Raw genomic sequence first — 7,493 nt, 5'->3', positions numbered from 1 at the left:
AGAATAACTTCATCCTTTCAGTGTTTTTATTTATACACCTCGAGAAGGTTTTCGGTTTTTATTTATATACACCTGAGAAGGTTCTCAAAGACACAGACTTACCCTGGAGAGTAGCGACTAGCGAGTCCTTGCCTCCTTGGGCCATTTATAGCTCTGACTGCAGGCATCGACGCCTACCATTCACAACTATGGCATCACTGTCGAGCCCTGCATTCCTACTTCCATTTTAATTTTATCCTTAATTTACTTTTTTCACACATGATTCAATAGCTAACATAAATTATACTTACACTTATTTAATTCATATGCCTAACTTGAATACGAGGAGGACTGCTTAGTCGTCAATCAATCCGAAAGTATAAACTCAAAGAAATAATATGATTTATGTGGTTGCTGTTGATTGATGTTGATGCTGATTTTTTACAAGAGAAAACATTGTTTTATACATAAACTCAAGAGAACAAGACCTTGCATGTTATATCTCCAAAGTCCAAACCATAACCAAATAGTACACGACTTGCTTTGATACAATCTACTCTTACTACTACAAATTAAAGATAACATTATTAGACCAAGACACTTGCATTGTGAGGAGTAATTTCTATGTTTTCAGGCCTTGTTTAGTTTTACCCAAAATCTAAAAACTTTTCAAGATTCTCTGTCACATACATCAAATCTTTAGACACATGTATAAAGCATTAAATGTAGATGAAAACAAAAACTAATTGCACAGTTTGTCTGTAATTTGCGAGACGAATCTTTTGAGCCTAGTTGGTCTATGATTGGACAATAATTATCAAATACAAACAAAATGCTATAGTAGTCAAATCTAAAAACTTTTGGAAACTAAGCAAGGCCTCAACCACTAGGACTGCCATGATGCAAGGCAAGCTGCATTTACTTGGAGACAGTCAGAGTCCCACAGATGGTCCAGCACACTAGGAGAGAACGAAGTGCCCTGCTGCCCCTGAGGCGCTGCTCGAAGGAGACGAATCCATATGGATTGCCGAATTGGGTCTCGCCGCCATCTCCACCGCGTGCATGCGTGACACTATGACAGCATCGTTTCAGTTTCGATCGTGAATTCACCGTACACGCCCGTCTGTTCCCCTTCAATGGATAGGAGATGGGCTAATAGATGCAAGATAGAACGAGTTAACGCCCAATAGTTAGGGCACCTAAGTTTTTGGGTCCAGCTCGCTCGATCCAGTTGTCTTGTTTAATTGTACAGTCACTTAAATATTTCGCTGATATGTCAAGATAATTATTGGAAAGAGAGAGTAAAAATTATAGAAACCGGATTTAAGTTAGAAATCATATCTACATGAGAACCAAGACATGAAATAATATGATTGATAGAGAATGGAAAGAGAATATATATGATTGGATAAAAAATTATTCTATAGAAACTATCCATTGATACCATAGTTTCTGTACATAGTGTCTATATAAATTAATAGATATAAAAACTACATGTAATTTCTAGAATTAGGACTACCCTGACAAATGGGCCTACTATTCTACTTGGGTGGATGATCCTAATTTGCTGTCATTTATTGTGTGTGTATGTGGCTTTTGCACCAATAGGCACTAAAGGAGTTGGGCACAGAAGGGTGCAGTTGGAGTTTGGAGGCTCGGGTTTAAAGAAAAGTGGAAAGAAATGAGCCTGGTCACCTGTCTCTGATCCGTAGAGAATGATGAGATGGCTGCTTATCTGTGATTGTAACCGTGCTACCTATTGTGTTCTGTGTTTCGCGATGTTGCACTTGGTTGCTTGATCCGAAGATGTTTCAGCCTCTCATCTGCTAGCTATGGTATTGATGGTTTCCTGATAATAATGATGACCTATTCTGTAATGGATTCCACAACACAAGTTTCTTGCATATAAATCTCTCATTTTTATATGATCCCAATTAGGAATGGAAAGTAAATCTGTTGGCCTTGCCCGCACTCAAGTGAAAATCTGATCTGTGTATCATGGTATTAAAAAGAAAGAGTTTACAATATAACCAACGTGTAACAAGCGCGCTAGGTGGTCACCAGCTGGACCGACCTAGCAAAGAGTTCTGTGGACCGATATTACATAAATGGATCAACCAAAATGCGCTCGACGTTGCGTCCTACAAGTCCTCTCGGAAGAGCTCACATGTGCACCCGTTGAACGCTAGGAACAACGCATCTAGGCCCTCCACCTCGCACGACGACAAGGTCCCAGAACGTTGGGCGTCGAGTATCCCTAGCGCGGGCGAAACTGGTGCGGTCGGCGGAGCGATCCCTAGTCGCTTGTTTAGGAGAACCTCGCCCCGTTTAGAGGACGGAATGTGCGCCAGCGGTTGGGCGGTAATCCGACTGTTCCTAGACCGGATAGGCAGGGCCTCCTGACAGGCGTCCTCTGTCGAGTGGGGAGGCGATCAGGGGCGGCTCCCGCTCGACTCCCACCTCGTCAAGAAACTTTGCAAGGCGCCGAGCGGCCTCGAGCAGCGTTGACATCTCATCCCCACACGCGACGTCAAGTTGACCTCCGCGAGGAGGCGTCAGCAATGCCGACTCTGGCACCGATGGGTGAGATGGGGCGGCGGCCTCACCCAACGTCATCAGATCATCCATCAGCAGTGAAGAGCCCGCCACGGGTGCCACCTCGACCATCACAACGGGTCCCGTCTAAGGAGGCACAGCTTGCACAGGCGATGATAGGGGCAGGTCTGCCGTGTGTGGAGCAACTGTCGCCGAGGACTTTTCTGTGCCGAAGAATACATACACCACAAAAGGGTCTACATTCTCTGCTCTATCTATAACATCTTCAGTTTACTCAACAATGTCTTTCTGATACTGATATTGACCATCCCAAGTGCCCATTTATTCCAAGTCTTCACATAGGTTCTGTGCTCATCCTGTTTGTTTAGGCTAACTTGTTTGTTTGGCTGAGAAGCCATGACAGAAAGTACTCTTGGCTGATTTATTGTGAGAGAAAAATATTGCTGAATGACTGGCAGATTCGGCTGATAAGTCCGAGCGTTGTCCACTTAAAGTCGGCAGATTCGGCTGAATGGCTTATTTGCAAGTCTGAAGACAATTGCATCCCCTAGCGCACAAATGTGTTTTGGGGAGAACCCACAGGCCACGACATACATTGATACATAATATATATTTTTATGTTAAAAAAATTGAAGAATACTGCATCTAATCTAGCCATCTACGCAGACATCCCACGCGGCCACGTCGATGCCTCGGTTCCGCATCCCATTCTATGCACGTGGACTCGTAAACGTAACTCCGCCTCGAGCTTCGATAAACGACGATACCACACGCAGGCGTGGCAGACTCAAGCATTGGCGGCTTGCGATTGCGGCGCTTCTGGCTTCAACGCCGGCAAGCGGCACCGCGGCAGCGGCCATGACACCAGTGAAAAATGTCTAAAATTCTGATTGTGCGATGTCCACCAGCCGTCGTCCACTTGTGTTGCGCGGCTACGTCCACGTGGGCGTCCTCCGCTCTTCGGTGAGCCAGCAAGGGCCGAGGGCTAAATAGAGTCAGCCCCTTTGATGGCAGCACAACCTCTACAATCTATAAACTCTTCGTGTCCCAACACCTCTCATGCTCAAATTGCTAAACAAGCCAACAAAGCAACAACACATTGTTACATAGAGGGTGGTGACTACGTAACTAACCGAGCCTACTATATTGGTGGTAGAGAGATAAAATACACTAGCAAGTAAGTAGAATGAGTTCACTTTTTTCAAGGTCTTTATACACCTGAGAAGGTTCTTAAAGACAGACTTACTCCCTAAGTGTAGGACGTTCTTAGACTAATTATAGCCCTGACTTGAGGGGTAATACAGTCAATTTGCTAGAGGGAAGTAGACAAGTAGTCATTGGCATCTGCCGTTCGACACCTTATTAAGTTATTAATGTCGTCGATGCCAGGGCCCTATACATCTACTGTCTGTTTCTTAACTTCATCCTTAATTTAGTTTTTTTACATACACGTATGATGTATCAATAGCTATCATAAATTATCTAGGATATGATAGTTACATTCTGATTTCCAAGAGACCCCTTTAATTCCTATGGCTAACTTGAACATACAAGGGAGCACGCTGCTGCAATCCGAAAGCATAATAAACTGAAAAATAATCCTAGTAGTTATATCTATAAACCATAACCAATAGCACATGACTTTTTTTCGAAAGGCGGCAAAAAACTTTTGCCAGAATTTTATTAGACGAGAGAAATACAAAAAAATAGGTGAAAACACCAGATGGGCCAAGAAGAAAAGAAAACTCTACTCCACTACTAACGACCACCCTGGCACCCTAAAGGCCCTACGATGCCAAAAGAGAGAGAAAAAAACCTAAAGAACAAAACACTAAGAGTTACTGACTAATTAAGAGGAAACAACGTCCCCTGAGTCTTCTTTACAGAGAAAGACCACTTTCCTTGGCTGAAAGTTTTTGTGTTGAAATGTTCTTCTATTTCTTTCCTTTCACAGATTCCACCAGAAGTAAATCATCAAACCGTCAAACTTGCGCCTGCCCAATAGCACATGACTACCTTTAACACAATCTATCCAAATACTGCTGAGGGGCGCATCACCAGCGGAGCCATCGGCCATGCATGCTCGTGTGGCTGGCGAGCCGACCAGAGACGCCGCAGCACACGGCCACACGAGGGCAAACAGAAGGCTCCATCGCGGCACCAACAGCTAAGGATGAAAACGGAACGGAAATATTCTGAACCGAATCGAATCGTTTTCTATATTAGATCCGATCGAATTCGTATTTTCTTGTTCGACTTTACCGTTTTCGTTTTCGTTTTCGTATTTTAGATGTTTCGTATTTTAAATGTAAAAGTAGAAAACGGTTTAGACATTTTTCGACCGTTTTCTACTTTTCTACTTTTAATTTGAAATATTTTGAATTCAAAATTTGGTTTAAACCGAATTTAGTCAACTGCACGGTCACACAGCCCAATTACAGAGTACTCACCGTAATCTGTGTTCTTTCTACTAGTGGCTAGCTATGTTCCTGTTAGCTATTAATTACTTGTTCTTATTTATGTGTGGGCTATTGTATTAAATACCTAAGACCAAGAATCATGCACTTTTTAATTATTATATGCACTTAAACTTGATCGTGTATATATTTAGTTATGCACTTAGTACTACACATTGGTATTTCGTATTGAGTTTTCGTATATCGACCGTGTTCGACATAAATCCGTTCGAATTGGTTCGTTTTCGAAATTCTTGATATTTCGTAAGTTCGCGTTCGTTTTCGTGTCCGACTTTACCGTTTTCGTTTTTGTATTTCAAATGTAAAAGTAGAAAACAATTTAGGAGTTTTTCGACCGTTTTCATCCTTACCGACAGCGGCCTTTATCCTCCGCTGGCATCATGGGTGTGAGCGGCAGCATCTGTTCATTACTAGAATCAACGAGTTTTGCCTAGGGTATATATCTTTTCCAACCGTTTTTAAACACCCTAGAGACAGATATGTTTCCCCGAGATAGATGGCAAACTATGGCACTCAGTAGTGTTCGCTTGAAATTATCTGCCGAGTCTGCTTGCCATTCATCAGTATTTTTCTCTCAAAATAAATCAGCAAACAGTACTTTCAATCATGGCTTATCAGTCAAGCTCTTCTTTCACTAAAAAATTCTTGTATTTCGTCGATAGGAACTAGGAATTGGAGAATATTATAGAACAGAAGATTGGAATATTTAGAGGAGTTCAGAGTAAAGTAGATACAGTTTCCTAATACCCCAAAATGAGCGTTCACACAGGCACACTTACAGCTGAAAGAGCCACACACCCACACGGTAATTGTCTTGTGGATTGGGGTTCACAGTTACTTCATTGCCAACACGTTGATCCAGTCTGTCCAAAATAGCTTTGAGTTTTGCCTCCCGACATGGCCCATTTGAGTTTCTTGTTCCTCCGGACTCTCATTTGAGTATCACAGCCTACACAGCCGCAAGCGGCAGCGAGTCCACGGATATCGGCAGAGTCCCCCGGAATCCGAGTCCCCCTCCCTCTCTTACCCTGTTACCCATGGATTATCCAGGCCTTGTTGGACATTGCCCATTGGTGATGGGTCATTTTCGGGTACATGGATGGATCATCTGTGGTGTCCCCACCGGCATCGTTGTTAATTAGTCTTCGCTAGTGTACACAGAAGGCAGAGATGACAAGAACATCATATACTAGTTGTAACTCTGTAAATGGCACTACATCACCCAGAAGCAGTAGCACGCAAGCTAACAATACCTCTATGCTAGGCCCAAGTAGAACGAGCCATCTTGGTGGCAGCATCACCTGTACGATCTGTAGCTCTTATCCCAGCACCTCTCATACCCATGTCGTCGGCAATAACACATTGTTACAAAGATGTTGGTGACTAACGGATCCTAATGCTTTTGTGGTCGAGACAAGCTAGAGAGATATGTAAGTAGAATGAGCTCACCTTTTTTTAGTGTTTTTATTTGTATACACGTTGAGAAGGTTCTCAAAGACAAGACTTACCCCTAAGAGTAGCGAGTTCATGGGCCATTTATAGCCCTAACTGGAGGGGTGATATAGTCAATTTACAGAAGAAAATAGTCATTGGGACTTGCCATTCACACCTTATGTAGTCAATGTTGGGCCTTGCACCCCTTTTTTTTAGATAAAGGATAGTTCATACCCGGCTTCATCTACCAACTGGTAGAATCAGACCAATTATTACAAAGTTTAGCCCATAGGCTGGCATATGAGCCATAAAGTGATCTTAAAACGAAGTACAGTTTTTTTGACTAAGCGAAACCAATAGACCTATTTGACAACCACCCCTTGGAAGCAAAGAAGTGCAAAGCTGATGTCTCCAGATGTTGGCTTGCAAACAACAGCTGATCCTGATGATCATCACGCCGCTGCAGTCTTGCCCATTGACGGAGCCAGTGGGTTCCCCTGAAAAGAATCTGCAAAAAAGATTTTGGTTTACATTTGTCAAAAACCACCTCGTTTCTTGTTATCCAAACTGCCCAACACAAAGCTGATGCTGCAGTCAATAACAACGAATTATGTTTGTTACCACCCATCTTAGACCACCTGTTAAACAAGTCATCTATACTCTGAGGAGGTGGTATTCCAAACATTAAATGTACAGCGCGCCACAAGAATTTGGCATAAAAACAATCGAAAAAGAGATGTTGAATACTTTCTGGTGAGTGACATAAACTACACCTCGTATCGCCATTCCAATTTCGTCGAGCAAGGTTGTCTTTAGTTAAAGTCACACCTTTTTTTAGATACCACAAAAAAAATTTATTCTTGTAGGAATTTTAATTTGCCATATTTCCTGTGACACTCTAACCCCATTGTTAATCAACGCATCATACATAGATTTGACGGAAAAAATTCCTGATGATTGTAAAGACCACACAAACACATCTGTACCCTCCTGTAAGCTCACATCATGTAAAGAGGCAACAATTCTGTGCCAATCCCTTAGGTTTCT

Source organism: Sorghum bicolor, chromosome 10 (assembly GCF_000003195.3).
Source record: "Sorghum bicolor cultivar BTx623 chromosome 10, Sorghum_bicolor_NCBIv3, whole genome shotgun sequence".
Lineage (NCBI taxonomy): Eukaryota > Viridiplantae > Streptophyta > Magnoliopsida > Poales > Poaceae > Sorghum > Sorghum bicolor.
The sequence above is the reverse complement of the archived record's forward strand: the minus strand, read 5'-3'. Positions refer to the sequence as shown.